The sequence below is a fragment of the Phaseolus vulgaris genome, chromosome 8 (assembly GCF_051622355.1).
Source record: "Phaseolus vulgaris cultivar YP4 chromosome 8, ASM5162235v1, whole genome shotgun sequence".
In the NCBI taxonomy this organism is placed as follows: Eukaryota; Viridiplantae; Streptophyta; class Magnoliopsida; order Fabales; family Fabaceae; genus Phaseolus; species Phaseolus vulgaris.
Genome location: NC_143505.1, coordinates 31,851,082 through 31,870,818, shown reverse-complemented (window position 1 = coordinate 31,870,818; position 19,737 = coordinate 31,851,082). Strand labels below are relative to the sequence as shown.

The following is a 19,737-nucleotide window of genomic DNA, read 5'->3' as shown; positions in this document are numbered from 1 at the left end:
TAAATATAGAGAATAATAAAAGGTAGGTAATTTGAACACTTATATTAAAAAAATTAATTCACCAATAAAATCAATTGAAATAAAATTAATGGATGTTCTTACCGAGTAGGAGCGTGAATAATTCGAGGTGGAACAAATGAGATTTCAAAAATGTCAAATTGTATTCTTGAAAGAATGTGCACAGAGTTGTGAGAAATAGAAATCCACTTATAGAAGATTATTCAATGCTTAAGTTAGTAGAAATTAGAAAATTATTAATCAATAAAATCAACTGAAATAAAATTTTATGGATGTTCTTACCGAGTAGGAGCATGAATAATTCGAGGTGGAACAAATAAGATTTTAAAAAATTCGAATTGTATTCTTGGAAAAATGGTCGTCGAGTTGTGAGAAATAGAAATCTACCTATAAAATATTATTCAATGCTTAAGTTAGTAGAAATTCAAAAAATCAATTAATCAATAAAATCAATTGAAATAAAATTTATGAATGTTCTTAAGAAATTCGAATTGTATTTTAGAAAGAATGGTCACTGTGTGAGAAATAGAGATCCACAATTCTTCAATGCTAGAATCAATAGGAAGTAAAGAAATTTAAGAGTGTAAGTATATGAGTATTAATGAAAAAATTAAGTGAATACTTTCTAAATAATCAATATATATTTATAGACTTTCAGTATAGTAGATAAATTCAAAATAAATCATTTATAACAAAATTATTTATTATGTATATATTAATATTTAAGTTGTTAAGATTATAGATAATTATTTATATATATATATATATATATCTTTAAATATTAATAAATTATCTTTATACAACTGATTTATTTATAGAAGAAACAATTAATCTATCTCTCAATATTTTAAAGTCAGGTAGCATAAATAAAAAATTAATATTTAGATCTCTAATTATGAAAAAAAAAACTCATTTAATCTCTTTTAAAATAAGTTTTTCAATTTATTAATTTTTTTCATAAAATATAGAATAAAACCTGTTATTAACATTGTAATATACAATTATTTAATTATAATAATGTTCAAACTCATGAATATATTCGTCAACATTGTTTGTTATTTGATGTGAATTGCTTGTTATTTCTTGTTGGCTTATTTATTTTAGTTTATTTTATCATTTGACTTGGTCAAATATAAGCTAAAGTTCACTTCAACGTAGATCCATCTTCAAGTGAGAAAACATCCTAGCTTTTTGTTCGCAGGAGACATGTCTAAATATAAAGAACAATAGGCTACAAAGAATTGCAAAAAACAAAACAAAACTAGAGGTTTTGGGATTATCACATTTAGCTTATTCTTTCAAAGTCCCAACTCAAAATACCATGAATAAGAATGGAACAGAAAGAGATGAAGAGCATGATGAAGAGTATAGACTCAAAGAATTAGAAGAGTTTCAATATTCAAGTGAAGATGAAAAATACAATAAAAAAAATGGTATGTAATGATATTCTTAAAATGTACAAATCTTTGTGTTAGTTTAATTACACGAGTAACATGTATCTAATTTAGGTTGATATTGTAACTCATTCTTAAACTTTTGTGATTATTTACTTTTATATTTTGTAGATAACAAGACCATTAAAATTAAATTATAATAGGATCAATGCCTCTGAGTTGGTTAATGTTGAGCAACATGAAACAAGTATTGGCTTTTGTATAACATGTTTATTTAAATTGAATAAATAATTATTAAAATTGGTATTGATTTATTTTTCTAATTTAATTTAGGTCAACATGTTCTTAAGAAGTGACGTGGGCATACCATTAATGTAAAACTCCCAAAGAAAAGAGAAAAGTAAATGATAATGGGAAATACTTTTGACATCCAATTTCCCCCTTCCTATTTTAAGCTTTGTCGAAAATATGCAAAATATTTCAAGGCTGAAGCAATTGTGTGTATACGCCAAAAGGCTCATTTACAAGTTAAAACTTGGAAGGAGATATCTAAAGATGAGTTAACTCTAATGTGGAAACATATGAATGTTATTATAACTTTATTCATGTAACTATACTTAATTAATTTTTATTTATATATTTAATCTATTTTGATTATTTGGTACTGCTTTTAACTTCATAACTTTAGGATGCATTATGTTTGATGGAACACGATAAAGAACATGCTATGAAATAATTTCAAAAGTAATATAGAAATAAACATCACCATTTTTATCAAACATATATCCAAAACAAAGGTAGCCCACATGATGTAGTACATGAAGATTGAAATTGGTTAATACATAACAAATGGAATGATTCTAAGTTTAAGGTAAGGTTACTTTCTTTGTATATCTATATCTTAAATTTGAATTTTATTTTTTATGTATTATATTAAATTATTTCTACATTTATAGGAAATGAGCATGAAAAATAAAGCTAGTTGAAGTAAACAAAGAATTAAATCAATTATTGGCACAAAATCAATTGTCCAAAAGGCATTTGAAATGGTAATGTTACTTTTATTCATCTATACAAATTTGTGAAAAATTTATATAGGTTTTATATGATTTTTTTATGTTTCATATATAAAAGTTTGTTTTGTTCTTTAATTTAATGCATCACTATATTACCTTATTTATTTGTTTTCAATAGAAAAAAGAATTAAAATGTGAGGAATGTCTGAATGCAATGGAAGTATGGAAGGATACACAAATGAGATCTGATGATACTTGGTGTATTGCTAATGGAGAAGAAATTATGGTAAGTAAAAAAAGGTAGTGTAATGATTTAATGCAATGCTAGTTTCCAATGTTAATTATTTTGTGTTAACATTGTGTAGGAAAATTTGAAAAATGTGAGTGAAGTGTATGGAGAAGAAATTTCAAAAGCACCTGCGCCATTGGTTAAACATTTTGCATATGTACTAGGACCAAAATCAAATCACTCACAAGGTATAGGAAGTGTATCAATGATAGGGTGGATCAGGATGTTCCTAATTGGATTCTAGATGAGTCTGATCGGTTCACTCTTAAATCGACTAGGACTTTTTTCTTGGAAACTGGAGTTCCCTTTGGTTGGGGTAAATTTATTTGGTCTTCAGATATCCCACCTTCCAAAACTCTTGTCCTTTGGAAAGTTTTTCATGGGCGACTTCCTACAGATCAGCATATTCAAAATAAAGGTCTCCATATTTTTTCTATATGTACGCTTTGTGAGAAGCATGAGGAATCTATTCATCATTTATTTTTTCAATGCCCTAATGCTTTGTATATTTGGAGTTGGGTTGACAGATTTTTCCTACTTCTCATTTCTCTAATAAGGATGATCTTCTTTCTTTTATTAAGAGTAATGATAGTCCTTTGGTTAAATTGATTAAGCTTGTTGTGATAAATTTTTCTATTTGGATGTTATGGCGTATGAAGAATTATGCTCGTTTTCAGGATAAGATTGAGGTTTCTAGGGCTATTTTAGGGTTTAGGGTTTAGGGTACGATAAAGATTTAACTTGTCTAGTGGGAAAGTCGTCTAAAGCTTCAATGAAGAACTATATGATGGATTTCAGTGTAATTAAGTGTTTTGGTATTAATACTCGTACTGGTAAAGTTCTTCATCCTCTTCCTATTAGATGGGAGTTTCCTTCGCCAGGCTGGGTTAAAATTAACACTGATGTGGCTGTTAGGGGTTATGCAGGTCTTGCCACTTGTGGAGGTATTTTTCGTGGGAGTATGGAGGAGTTTATTGGAACTTTCTCTGCGTTTCTTGATGTTCAGACTGCTTTGGTTACTGAATTTTATGGAGTTATATATGCTTTGGAGGAAGCTCAAAAGTTAGGACTTACTAATGTCTGGCTGGAATGTGACTCTGCCTTGGTTTGTGCTGCGTTTACTGCTAGGACAAATGTTCCTTGGATGCTTCGTAATCGATGGAATACTTGTCTTAATTACTATGGAAAAATCAGGTTAAGGGTTACTCATATCTTTCATGAAGGGAATGTGTGTGCTGATAAGTTGGCTAATTTAGGATTTATTTATAGAGAATCCTTTCATTGGTATAATAGGCTTCCATCTAGTCTGTTCTTAAAATTCTTTATTAATAGGTATAGTCTACCTATGTATCGTTTTTGTTAACATATGGGTTTTGGCCTAGTCCCCCCATATTTTTGTATTTTCTTTCTCTTTCTTTTTTTTAATAATACTTATTTTAACATGAATTTGTTTTATAAAAAAAATAAAAATGGAGAGAGATAGTTTGTTCAAAGTCAAATGGAGAATGAACAAAAAAGAGTGAATGATTTAGAGTTAGAAGTGCAAAATTTGACTAGCATAATCTAATAAAAAGAAGAGGCTAATAATCAACTTCAAAGTGAATTGCAATATCAACATCAATTAATTGAAGATCAAAAACTTTCTATGAAAACTCAACATGACCAAATGAAGCAAGAAATTGAAAGGAAGATGAAAAGTCAAATGGCTACTTTATTAGGAGCTTTATCATTTAAAAATTCAAATGTTCCTTCAAATACAATAAGTTGTGTTAAGTTGTTCCATTATTATGTCTATAATTACATTTTACATTTCTAAAATATTATTAGTTAATTTTTTTATTAATATTAGTGATTTATTTTGCAGGATCAAAATCCTTAAAGATATTAAAGACCATTTATTCTTATTTTTCAAATACATTTGTAGTTTAAATGTTTTAAAGTAGAATTAAGTCTCATCTCATATATGCATGTTTTAATTTATTGTTGAATATTTTAGTTATGGTCATTTTGAATGTAATGAATATTTTATATTTTATTTTGAAATTTTAAATATGATTTGTCTATTAATTGTGATATCATACTTATTTGTGAAACTACAGATTATCAAAAGACCTATTTTCATATTTCACATACTTTTGGTGCCTTTGTTTTCAAATGTGTATGAAAACCTTAGCTAGATAGTGCCTTATTATTTAGTGTTGTGTATGTGATTATCTGTTTATGTACTGTTGTATTCTGTTATTGATTTATTATGCAAGATTTTTGGTGGTTAGTTGATCTAGCCTGCCTAACAGTGAATATGTTCCTAGATGTGCCAAACAACTAGTCTTGGAGGACATTTCGTATGCATAATTTTATGCTCAATTCACATTTCTTAAGGACAAATGGGTGCAAAAGAGTCCAAGGAACATCTGGTGCAGTTCTAAAGGTCCTTGTTATTTTTGGGTTCTTGGAACACTTTTCTGGATGGGGTTTTGTCAGTGTGTAAGTAGTATCACATGTAATGTACATAGATTACTTAAAACCTTTTGGTTATGAAGGGAGGAATTAAGGGTTGCACTTATTTTTTGTGGCTGTTGTGAGAGGTTTTTGGGTTTTTTGTGTCTGAGTTTTATATGTAATCATCTTTCTTTTTCTATTTTGGTCTTTTTACATTGAACATGGGTTGAAACACTCTTAATGTTTCTATATTTCAATATATTTTTTATTTAATATATTTTTTGTTATTGATAAAAAAAAGACTCATAATTTCTAATAATGATATAAAATAATTGTCACATAAAATTTCATATTAAAATGATTGTTTTATATAGTTGTGATAAATCATTATTATCACCATTACATAGAATTAAATTATCACTATTGTTTTTATGTATTTGTGAAATTTTATTATTGTCACTATTACATAGAATTATTAGTGATAATGATTTTTGTCACAATAGAACTTAGTTTTAGTGAGATTTAAATTTTTTTCATATGTACAATAGTGACATGAGTACTAGTGGAAATTTATGTCATAAAATATTAATAGTGACATATTTATAACATTTAGTGATGAATATTTATATCACTAAAACTATTTTTTCTTGTATTGGACCCAATGCAACTCTCGACCATCTAGGATGCACAGTAAATTACTATAATGAAAATAGAAAGAATGGAGTGGCAAGGAAGGCATGAAGGTCCACATGTCATCTCCTTAATGGAGAGGATTTCCATCAATGCCAAAAGGACATTTTTCTTCATGGGAATGGAGAGGATTCTCTCCAATTAGAGGAGGACACTTGTCAACCTCTAATTTGAGAGGATTTGATCCAATTAGAGAGAGAAATACTTGTCCTTCTATGGGTGGAGAGTTTTTAAGGTTAAAGCTTGCACCTTGGCTGCCCACAGCATTATAAACACAAGTACTAGCTCCCTTGAATAGACTATTGAATTGCTGCCAAAATTTCAGCCTCAGCTAGTCTCTCAGCTCACTCTTTGCTAGCCTTATTTCTAAGTGTTTTAGCATGGAACCTCTTAGGAGTTGTCCTAACCTCTCTTAAGCTTCATTATCATTCTCCATACACCAATACTTCAAAATTTCTTTCACTCATTTTAGCCACCCAATCCCACCAAATTTCACAACCCCAAAATATAAAACAAAAGACTCATAGTAATGCAAGTTAGGATTGCATCACTTAATACAGGGAGTAGGTAGCTGGGACAAAGTAATGTCACATGTATTTCCCAAAGCTTAAACAAGTGTCTTCCTTTGGCCTGGATAGCAGGTGATTTCCTATCCGAAGACCTTTCTCGATCCATTAGACAACCCAATGGAATGAGCAAACTCGTAGTGCCTCCCACCATTCCAAAAGGCTAACCTAGCCCTCCAAAACCCTACGGAGGAAAAGGAAAGAATACCACGTTCTGCACTTCTAGCCTCTTGAACTCAAGTGATCCAACACCCTCCACAAATCTAGTTGCAAGTGCAACACTCCTCAATCTGCCCCACTCACACAAAAAATAGTGGACTGCACAACCAACCTCACACCAACTTGCACAGAAAACCCGCACCACCCCTTCCATGAAAAAAGATCAGAACATTACCTTCCACGAATGCCGATTTGCAGACGTCGCACTTCTTACAATCCCGCACCAGCCCCTCCACAAACAGGACTAGATCCCATCTGCACATGCGCACCAGACCAACCACGATCAACCATGCGCACCAAAACGCTAGTTGTGTCGCCCACGCATGTCGCGAACCACTGTCGCACAAGAACTGCACGTTCGCGACCCACATCACTGCACGTCGCACACTGCTCGCAACCCTCACTGTAGAACAACAACCAAATGCTGCCTACTGCATCGCCCATGCACAGACTAACCAACGCGCACCACTAGTGCTAGTTGCACCGCCACACTCCCAATCTGCACTTCCTAACTCCCTCGTGCCACGAAACTCTAGTTGCTCCGAAACCCTTCGGAGGAGAGAGAAAAAAGCTCAAATGAAAACTTATTTCATATATACATGTATATATATATATATGTATATATATATAACTTTCTTCGCAAATATCTTATAAGAAGCAAAGAAAGTTTGAAACTAAAAACTGCTTTTTATTTGCGTGTTTTTTATCATATGCTAGACCTAATGACTAGGTTTCTTATAAGTATCTTCTTTCTAATTTTTACCTTAATATTTTATTGTCGTTTCTTTTGAATTATTTGAGTTTTGTGATTTCCATTCTTTCATTTAAAAGTTGTCCATTGATAAGTGTCAGATTCAGTAATATTTCATATTAAAATACATACACTTATTGATATTAATTGATAAAATAAACATAAAATAATAATTAATTTATGAAATTATACTTTTTTACATATTTTATGATTTTAATTTGAATAAAAACGATTTATTCCCAAATTTGTGTTAATTTCAGGATTGTAGGGAAGAATGGAGATGATTGGGCGAAAAAAGAATATACAAAGCTAAGAAGGGAAAGTTGGAACGCATCAACACTCAACAAAGCTCACCCAAACTCTCCTAAGCAAGACTCCCCCAGAGGATTTCACCCAAGTGAGCTCAATATCGCCTAGACCAGATTACTCTAATGATGTTGGGCATTTTTTCGTGCAATTCGCCCAGACTAGCCCAATAATGCCCAAGCAATAAGTCACTTAACCCAAACCAATTAGTTTAAATAGGAGGTTTGAGGCACAACCATAGATGCATGATTGAGAGGAAAAAATCATTGAGTAAATTTTAATCCAATTGGGAGAATAAGAGGTGTTAGACACCGTAGAGGAGGCAACTGTCAAGGAGAAACATCCGGAATCTTCTTTTCTTGCTCAACCTTGTTGCTAATTCTACCCTTTGAGATTGGGAGTAATTTGTTGAAATTCTTATAATATTATGTTCTTGATTGATGATTGGTATTATCATTTTGTTAGTAATGCTTATTTGCCACAATCTCGAAATTTAGATTTGACTAGAAAGTACTTCTAAGTTTCTGACCCAAATGATAATGCTTAACATATTTGAATGCTAGGAATAAATTTGAGATGTTAATTTCTATCAAAGTCTGATCTTACTGATAAAAAGTTTTTATAAATGTGCGAGGAATCGATATTTAGGAAGCATCTTAATAATTTTATACACTAGGAATCGGTATAAATGATTTTTATACGAGCATCAATATCAATCAAAGGAAACAATATTGTTGTCCTTGCCGGTTAACTTGCTCGCTGTTGACTCTGGTGACAAGCTCTAGCTCCGTCTGTCTCTTCATGAATTTGTTCTATCTCATGTTGCTCTGCAACGTAGCTCCATTGAAACAGAGGGGGGCCTACCTGTTGATTGCACTCCGACGATCAAGTCAGTAAAGGGCTTACTAAAATTTAAGAAGTATTCAATTTCAGTCTTAGAAACAATGTACCTTTACCTGGGGTCTTAAGCACCCTTTTATAGCTTATCTTTTGTAACAACTTTCTCTCACCAGAATCCTATCTCAACTAAAAGCAGACTTAACAGGAGAAACACATTCTGTTCAGGGGAGCCTTCTCTCAAGGTGCTACAACATAACGAAATATCGTCTCCAAGGAGTGCATAAAATAATAACAGAATAACCACCTGCCAATAAGGCACCAGCTCATGCGCTAACATTAGGGGAACATTCTGCTTACATGGGCACCCTACTCGTGGTGCAATGTTATCATTCGATGTACATGCATCCTAACCACTACAAGCCCTAGAACACACGGGCTTAGGATAAAAGAAACCATTTACTTGACCTAGACTCCACATACACTAAACTTACCCCTAGGTCCATAAATACCCTTTATTAGTAGCCTTATATTTACGTTTAAAGGTTACTTCAAATTTACCAAAATGGGTTTACTAACCAAACTGGGCCCAATCAAATGACTCATTTTACTGGCCCAACAGTCAAGCTGACATGCCTACTCCACGCTTTGAGATCCGACCTCCGAGCACTGAGCCCTGAGCGCTCTGTCTAGTACACAAGCCACTCAGGCTCGAACTGAGCTTAACTGTGCGAAGAGACTTTTCGAGTGATCTGGTGGCTTACGTGGCAATCTTGCTACATGAGGTGTGGCACGGCGCATGAAGCGTTTTTGAGGTGACATTTCACCATACTTAATCGTGAGCGCACAAGTGACACTCTTATCAACGGTGGAAATAAGTTGTCGTTTAACATTCTCACAACCCCTAAGTAATGTTTAGAATCACGCTACTACTCACTGTTCCATTTCTTCAAACTCCATAACCTATTCGTGCCTTCCTCACACTCTCTGCACCATCTTTGCAAATCAGGGAAACCTCCTCGCCCTCAACCGCTTCTCACAACAAGGTACTCTTTCCTCATCCAAAAGTATTTGCATTCTGTATTCATGACGAACACATTGCCTGAACTGGGATTTCCTAAATAGATCTTTTACTACATACACTGATTGTTATATTTGCTAGCTACCTTGCTTTTCTTGAAAATTGTACTATTGCATCTGATTGTTCCTGCCTGAATGTGTGTATGCCCCTTGCTTGTGTTTGTATTTTTAGATACTCTTACAAAGGATTACCAAACTTTGTATCCCTGGGCACCCTATAACCTATCAGAAGAAGTTTCCACATATACCTCTCACGAACAAATAGTGGCCTTTATGAAAAGCAATCTCCAAAAATAAGTGCCATTTTGGCAGAAAACGATGGAGCTCTTAGTGTAATCCCGCGTAGAGAATATGAGTCTGTCTTTTGTGACGAGTCCTCGGACCCTGAAGGTCCCTTTTGCTATTTTTATGCCATCATGTTCATAAAGATTCTTCTACGTTTACCCTGTTCAATTTTGAAAAAGAACTCCTCACTGATATCAACGTGGCCCTGTCCAGCTACATCCAAATAGGTGGGCATTTGTTCAGGGATTCTCTAGTTTTTGCACACAGTTTGGCCTTTTTCCATATGTGGAAGTCTTTTTGTACTTCTTTGAGGCCAAACACTTGGGTTGCCAACTCTGGATTTCCTTCAACGGGGTGGCTAGGTGGGCATTATTATCGCTCTTCCAACAATCCTACAAAAGCTTCAAAGGCAAATTCTTAAAGATATGTTGCAAAAAAAAAAGGATCAAACTCTTCTAGATGAGTTTCCTTTATAATGGACCAAGAAACCAAATTTTCAAGGTGCTCGATGCCTAGAAAACATGTCTCATCGTGACTAGGAGGTCTATCATTTCTTCTCAAGCTTAAAGGTGGTCTTTGATACTGCCCCACTCATAAGCAAAGAGTTCTCCCCAGGGGCGTTAAAGAATTACATTGATACTTTTCATTCTCTAATCTCAATGATGCGGACTTTATTATTGTTGCTAAATTCCTCTTGTCTTCTTTGTAGACAACATGTTGGCCCGGATCAACAAGAAGGATCTAGCAAAGACGACCAAGAAGATGAAGGCAGTTGCTCAATCGCCCCAAGCCCAAGATCTCAAATTTAAGGCTCTTGTCATAGCATCTCTAACCCCCACTAAGGACGACGAGGAGACCTTCTCTAGGCCAGCCTTCAAAAGGAGAAGGAAAACAGTGTTAAAATTAATGGCTTAAACAAGAGAAGGGGATGAATTGTTTGTCAAAAGATTTTTGAAAATATTACACAAGAATGAAGTTTTAACAAAAATCACAGAAAAAGTAATCAAGGAAGCCAATCAAACAATGTAAAAGAATTTGTTTGTAGAATTTCAATCAGTTGAAACTTCGTTTTAACCAGTTGTTTATGGAAGCAATAAAAATAGAATTAAATCAAACAGTTTATAAGGACTGAGAGAGAGATATTACACAACCAATTTATACTGGTTCACTCAACCTTGAGCTACATCCAGTTCCCAGAACAACCATTGGGTTCCACTAGTAACCAATCATAGATTACAATACACACAATCACAAAGAGGTGATCTTGATACCACAAGAACCATTCACCCTCTTTGCTAAACACACAACCTTAGTCAGAACACCCTCTGACCTTACATGTTTTCACACACTTCACAAGTTTATAAAAGAACAAATAAAAGAATAAAAAAGAAACATATTACACCTGAATTTACAGGAATCATATAGCTCCTAAGATCAGACCTTGAACCAGTGCACAACTATTTAGCAATATTGCAAAACTTGATTTGAATCTCTTCTCAAAAGCAATTTCAATCTCATTGTAAATGTGTTTACTTGTTTTTTTTTTTTTTTAAATACAAAGAGAAGCCAAATTTATAGCTCTTAAAGCTAGCCGTTCTAGGCAGTCAATTATGAGCAAAAATAGTTTTAATCCAACTGAAAACAGATCCAACAGGTTTTTGAAAAGCTGTTATAAAATGTGACAATCAACCAGTTGAAAAATCGTTTTAACCGGTTGAATTAGTTAGAAAGTTATTTAACCAAGTCAAAAGCATTTTTGAAAACCTTTACTCAAGCTAAGTGACAAACAACCGATTATATCGTGGTTTCAACCGGTTGTTTTTCTCTTTGCTTAGAAAAAAACTTTTCTCTTTTAAAATAGATTGAACTAGCTTGTGCAAGGGACTAGGAATGATCTTTACAAGCATTCTAAACAACCTAGACTAAGTTCAAACCAGAAGCAGCACAACTTCAACCTTTAACACATATTTGAATCATACATTTAACTTGATTCAACAAACTATTCAAATACATTCATTAACTCGTTCGATTCCAAACTCATATACATTCTACAACATCTACTATATCTACAATTTCACATTTCAATTTCAATCAATTTCCAATCTACTCAAAACAAGAAATCCTGCAAATAAAAAATTTGGAACTAGTGACCACGTCACCCCCACATCCAGATCTTCTAGCCTAGGGTTCTATTGAAAATTTAAATTAGCTTCCCTTACCTGAACTTAAGCAGATATTCACTAAGAGCTCCAAATCTACCAAAAGTTTAAAGGTCACTTAACCTGCACCAAAGAGTCTTGATCAAAAATCTAACTATACCACAAAGATCTTGAGCTAACAAAGACTACTTCTGAAGATACAAACATCACATGCAAGATTAACTAAAGGTAAACCTAATCAAATAAAAACTAACTCAAAGGAAATGGATCCAGGAATGAACTTACTCTATCTAAGATTTTGATTAGGCAATCTTGTAGAGTTCACTAGCTAGGAGTCCAATGGCGGACTCCGATCGTCAAACTGGTGAGCGAGGAGGTTAGAATCTTAGAGAGAAGACAGAAGAAAGGAAAAATGAGTTTTTAGAGAGATGATGGTTCTTTTAAAATGAAATCTGAATAACTGAATTTCAATTTATATGCTCTTTTAACTTTAATAATAAAATATTTAGGTGTCATTTTTATTATGCTAGTTTTACTCCAAAACTAATTTTTTTGGTCCTTACAAAAATTATGAAACTAATACACCAAAATTTCGTAACAAAAGTATACTACAACAAGATTGAATTAGTCATAGATTTAGTGGTGGAATTTGAGATTTCCAAGAGTCATTTCCATCATTAATCTGTTTTTTCTTTTCTATTTGCTTTTCTTGTTTTGGTTTTGTGATGTTCCGGTCCAACCTCTTTTTTGAAGTGTTGGGCACTCACAAATGTGCTTCTTTTCCTTCACCTTCAATAAAATCTTTATACTATCTCATCCTCCAACACCTAAGATGTTATCTTAAGAAGTGGTGAGTTTCATGTGCTCATTTATGTGCCATATTCACGTGCTAGTTTCTTCTTGTTTCCATAATGTTTTTTACATATTTGGATGTATTCCAAATTTTGGGCCTTTATTTCTAGGCCTTTCTAGTTTTTGTTATTCCCACCACCATTCTAATCAAAATCGTATTAAGTTGTGTTAAAAAATAAATATATTTAACTTATTTCATTTGCACCAATTTATTTAATATAATTTCATAGTTTATACTATCTTTATATTAAAGAATCATTTAGATGTATGTATTGTTGCATGCGTCATCTCATATCTAGTGCTTTTGATGAGTAGATTTTTAGTCACACTTAGAGTGTTTAACCTCAACTTTCTTAAACTATACTTGAGAATAAATCCACTATTTTAAGCATGATTTACTTCATCAAGATTAATTGGACCTTAATTGAGATTATTGACTGACTGACTTTCTATATTCAACGCAACTACAAAAATAGTTTTATATATGATTTCTAAATTTTCTAAATTTATTTTGGCATTACACACCTCTTCCTCTAGTGTAGTGACTATTTTTCAGCCATTTGTTCAAACCCTTCAGTATAACTTGTTATCTTCTTTATGAGTTTCTTTAAATGCATCTAATAACTAACTGTATTTTTCTCCATTGATAGGAAAGTTAGAACTTACACTATGGATTGATGATTCATAGCCAACCATCAACCATAAATTTTCTTCTTCATCTTCTTTTGATGAAACACTAGATGATATTTCATCAATGTCTTGCCAAGCTATCTATGTCCTTCTTTTTTGGCATTCTTCTCACTTTTCTTGTCAAAACTTTATACTTATTTTGAACATTTGGACAATCAATTATGATATGTCCTTCTTTACCACAAGCAAAATAAGTAAAGTTTGAAGACTAGATTAAGGTTTTATGAAATTATACCTTTTTCTAAGAAGGATTATTTTCTTTGCTCTACGCTTTTTAGAAATTTTACAAACTTCTCGGTCAGCAAGTTTAATGTTTCTAAATCATTGCATTCATCATTTTCATTGGTTTCCTTTTTCTAAACAACAGTCCTAAGTGCAGTGCCATTAACCTTCCCTTCACTGCTCTCTTGACATTCAACCAATTCATTTTTAGATTGTGTTCGCTCAACTTACCAAAGAGTGATGCAGTGGTCAAGGTTAAAAACCCTTGGATTTTGAAATTGCAGCCACTTTAAGCTTCCAACTTCTATAAAGACATTTCAGAACATTTATGTTCAACTTGTCCTTTTTCGAACACGTAAATAATTTTTGCACATCTATTATGATATCTCCTTGTTGCATTCTAAAAATCACATACGCCTGAGTCAATGCATGTTTTCTAGCCCTTTTTACAGCGGAAGTTACTTCATCATGTATAACCTCTAAAATATGATGGAGGACCATCCAACTACCACAAATTTGACTAAGAGGAAATGAGAAGGTGAAGCCTCAATGAGGAAGACTCTATACATGAAGAGTATAATAATATGATTTTCCTCCTTCTTCTTAGTCTTGTAGATAGTCTTGTAAAAAATGTATAGAAGTATAAATAGGCATATTTTTTTCCTATAATTTTGTAGAAACATAAGAGCATAAGTGGGCCACTAATTGGGCTTGGTTTGAGGTCAAAAAACCTTAGGAAAACTAGACACAACACAACCACACAAGGAGGGTACACAGACATGTCCATACATCCAAGTCTAAGCACTTATAAAGGCTTAAAATCACAAAGTTTTGCATGATGTGAGACTTCTAAGAGAAGGAGAAAGAACTTTATATCTACATTTTAGCTTGAGTTTAAGTTCCTCATCCCACAAATCATGAATTGCTAGGGGCTTATGCATCCATAAATAATACCCATTGCCTCCTCTTGTAACTCACCCTTGAATTGAATAAGAATTGAACTTGCTAAAATGCTTGTCTTTTTTTTTTCTTGGGTCATAAAATGGGAGTATTCTTATAAGGGATATTCTCCAAGGAAGCTTCCTTGGAAGAGGAACCCTAGTTTCGAGTTTCTTTTAAAACTTGGGAAAATTTTTGAAAGTTCTTTTGCTAAGTCTTCCATTGCTACTTAGAGGATGATTTCATTAAAGTGTCCTACATGTCCTTAGCAGAAGTACACTATTAAACCCTAAATAACTCATCACGTTTCAAAGTAATTATGTTTTTGGCCATACAATCATATTAAGCTTTCAGTTTCAAACCATTCAGACCAAGGTTTATTAATAAGTTTGTTTATTAATCACATGTTTAGGCATAAAAGGTCCATTTATAATTACATTCCATATCTCTCTATCGATTGATTTAATAAAGATCCTTATTCTAACATTCCACAACTAATAGTTAACACCTCTAAATATGGGTAGTCCTTTGATAAAGGCACCCTTAATAAAGGCAACTTTTTCTTAGTCATTGTCTTGAAAACAAGACCAAATCTTGATTATCTTATAAGAACCATCTCTAGATATAGTTGTTAGAAAATAAGGCCGAGTTCGAGAGGAGGTGAATTGAAATTTCAAAACTTTTTGAAAATTCTAAAGAATTAGAATGAATTACTTTTTGAATTAATTTATTAAAGTGAATCATGTGCTCAATTTTAACATATTAAAAAAAGCAGTTACAACAAAAACAAGTTAAATTCATTCCCAAAAACAAGTGAAAAAGGAAAATCACACTATAATTTTTATACTGATTCACTCTTGACAAGAGTTATATCTAGTTACTCAGCTAAACAAACAAAGTCAACATAAACAATTTTTTACAAGTACAAGATACACCTAGAACACCACTCTTGAACCTTTCAAGAGTGTTCTTAATCCATTATAACATTGTGTTATAGAATCACAACTCAAAATCCTATCTAGTCGAGGTCAAACATCACAAAACAAATATGTACGAAAGAACAATATCACCTTATTATAGCTAGATCAAATTAGATATGAAAAACTCAAGTGAATTTTCTCTAACCGAAGAGATTAATCTCAAGAACTATAAAAGAAAGCTTCAAGAAAACACTTTTTTATTCAGAGGAATAACTCTCTCAATTGCAAGGTTTTTTAAAATCTCAAACTTTAAAAAACATCTAAAGAAATAATCTAAAAATGGGAGTTATATATAATTTATTCTATCGATTTTAATGAATTAAAAACACATTTTATTTAGTTGATTTCACTTACTAGTAAAAAGAATGGATTAAACCATTATTTCAATATGTTAAAATAGATTGCTAAATATCCTTATGATAACATAGAAAATTTCAATATATTAAAAACTTGTTTTAACAAATTAAAATACCCTTTCATAACTATATAGTATCAATCTATTGAATCGATAAAGTAATCAATTAAAATATTTAATATAGTCTAAGATAAGAACATTTTAGTGGATTAAACTATCTTTTAACCAACTAAAATTATGTTTTAACCATAAAAGATTATAACAAAGATATAAATAATATCTCTTAAGAATTTATCAAGATTAATCTAATCTCAAAGAGGAAAGACATACAAATCACAAAAGGACACAACAATACAAAACTAAGTTTTCAATCTTAAAACAAAATTAAGAAATGATTCATCAAATATAGCAACACCAACGAATTCAACAAATTGGTCAAATTTTACTTGATCTATGCTTACCTTCCATTCACTTCTTTTTGTTCTAATTAACATTCTATTCTAACATTCATTTTTTATTAAATTAGATTTATGTTTCTTTCAATACTTCTCATTGATGAGATCAATGTGCCTATAGACTATTCATATCGAAGGAGATACGCATTAATTGATGAGACTTTTTCAACATTTTCAAAAACTTTATATCCAAAGGAAATTTGCCTTAACTCATTTGCTTCATTGTTCATGGTTCTTTCCACATGTTCTAAATCATAGTTGTCAAAGTTCTCTAGTAAATCTGAAGCCTTAAAAAGTATTTACGTTACCATTAGTATACTCTCTGGTATGGTGGTCATAATCCAATCTAGATATAATCCAAATCCAAACAAATGAATTGGATTTAAAATTCGTATTTTAACTAGATTAAATTTTTTAGGATTTTTTAAAAATTTATTTAAAGTGGATTAAATTTAGATTATATCCACTTTGTTAATTAGATTAAGTCCACTTTGTCAATTACATTAAATCCATTTTGATATGAACACAGACTAACTTTGTTCGAACTGGGCCTAGGCCGACTAAACCTGGACGCGGACCAACTTGGCCCGAAATCAGACCGATTTAGTTCGACATAGACCCAGGCTGACTCGACTAAACATGGGACCTGCCGACTCTGTTCAACATCGGGCTAGGCCAACTCCGCTCGACATCGACCCTAACCGACTTGGCTCGACATCGATCCAGGCTGAATCGACACAACATCGGCCCAAACCGACTCAGTTAGACATCGTCCAGGACCGAATTTGCTTGACATAGGCCCGGGCTGACTTCGTTCAACATCGACCCAAGCCGACTCCGCTCAACATCGGCACAGGCTGACTACGCTCGACATCGGCTCTGACTGACTTAGCTCGACATCTACCCAGGCCGACTCGGCTCAACAACGATCTAAACCGACTCGGCTCGACCGAATTTGCTCGACATGCGCTTGGACCGACTCCGTTCGACATCGGCCTAGGCCGACTCGGCACCATATCGGTCCACACTTACTCGGCTCGACACGACATCGCCCCCGACTTATTTGGCATGAGATGGGCCCGGACCAACTCGGCTCGACATTGGTCTAGACTGACTCGGGGCGACATAGGCTCAGACAGTCTTGACTCGACACCAACTCAACTCGACATTGGTACGAATCGGTCCACACTTACTCGGCTCGACACGACATCGCCCCCGACTTATTTGGCATGAGATGGGCCCGGACCAACTCGACTCGACATCGGTCTAGACTGACTCGGGGCGACATGGGCTCTGACGGTCTCGACTCGACACCAACTCAACACGACATTGGTACGAATCGACTTGATTCGAGATACGCCAGGACAAATTCGACTGGACTAGAGATGCGCCAGGACAAATTATGCTCGATATCGGCCTAGACATCGGCACGGGCCCGTTTGTCCTGACATCGGCCCAGACCCGTTCGTCCAGACATCGCCTCAGGCCTGTTCGTCCTTATATCAGCCTGGGCCCGTCCGTCTCTACATTGGCCCAGGCCCGTTCATCTCAACATAGGCCAGGCTTGCTCGTCCCGACATCGGTCAGGGCTGCTCGTCCCAACATCAGCCTAGGCCCGCTCTTCCCAACGTCGGCCCGGGCCCCCTCGTTCTGACATCGGCTCGGGCCCCCTCGTTCTGACATCGGCTCGGGTCCGCTCGTTCTAACATCGACCTGAGCCCGCTCGTCCCGACATCGACCCGGGCCCGCTCGTCCCGACATCGGCCTAGGACCGCTTGACCTGACATTGACCCAGGACTGCTCTGCTTGACATGGGCCCGGGCCTGCTCGACTCGACATCGACATGGGCCCGCTCAGCTCGACATTAGCCCTAACCTAGTCATTTCGATATTGGCCAACAACCGTTGGACTCAATATCGAACCTGAATGTCTCAGGTCGACATGCACCTGGACCGGCTCGACTGGACTCGACATTGGCTTTGGCCGACTCGATATCAGACCGAACAACCTTGGCTTGACATGGGCCTAGATCAACTCAACTCCACATTGGCTCGAGCCGATGTCGACCCACACCAACTGGGCCTGAAATCGACCAGCAACAACTCGACTTGACATCGGCCCGAGGCAACTCAGTTGGACATGGCCCGGGTCGACTTGACTCCATATGGGTTTGGACTGACTCGTCTCGACATGGGCCCAGACCAACTCTACTGGACATGGGCCCAGGACGACTTGGCTCGAAATGGGCTCGGTGCCGACTCAACCTGGTTTGGGTGCCAATTTGACTTGGGCTTTGACCCACTCAGCTCGACTTGGCCCAAGATTGACTCGGCTCGACTTTGACCTGGAATGACGTGGCTCAATGTTGCCCCATACAGGCTCGATTTGACTTGGGGGCGGGCGTCTAGGCTTGACATGGATTTGGGCCAACTTTGCTCAACTTGGGCCCGAATTGTCTTGGCTCAACTTGGATCGGGCCAAGTCAAAATCCAACCCAAAATGCAATTTGGATAATCCAAAAATGTATCCAATTTATATCTAATTCATATCCAATTAAATGGATTAGATTTAAAATCCAAAAATATGAATTTGGATTTGAGATAAATCCATTTAAATGGATTAAAAGTAATATGGATTTGGATAATTATGGATTGGATTTTGTAATTTGGATTTTTTTTCACCCATACTCTCTTACTCTCTAGTTAATTTTTTTTACTAGTTTTGAATTCCTCTAATAATTATGTTTTTTCACCTAATACTATAAATGATTTTAAACTTGCTAATAAAGTCTTATATTTTGCTTCATTTTCGAGCATGAAGGTTTTATTTTGAACAATAACTTAGAGGGAATTTTTTGTGTGTGAAATTATAACAATTACAGTACTTAGCCTTGAAAATTATTCAAACTATGAAAGTATAATACCCAAAGCTTCAATCTCCTTGGAGCATCAACTTATGGTTGCTCCAATGGTTGTTGTTGTCATCATCGTGGAGGTCCTATGGGAATTGAACATCTTGGTGCATTTTTAGATGTTTAGGGGCACGTCCAACATATAAAAAGGAAGAACATTATATGCTCTTGGTGTGTCTTCCCATTGGACACCAATGTGTGGTCCAATATGCACTCTCAGAGGGGTTAAAAAATCATAATCTATAGTTGGGTCTTGTTGACTAAGGTTCTGTTTCTTCTTTATT

The 19,737-nt window shown here is 34.5% G+C and overlaps 1 pseudogene; it reads left to right on the top strand.

Annotated features, from left to right (window-relative positions):
• The first annotated feature begins 1,427 nt into the window (after positions 1–1,427).
• On the top strand, positions 1,428–2,961 carry LOC150025554 (uncharacterized; annotated as a pseudogene).
• The last annotated feature ends 16,776 nt before the right edge of the window (positions 2,962–19,737 follow it).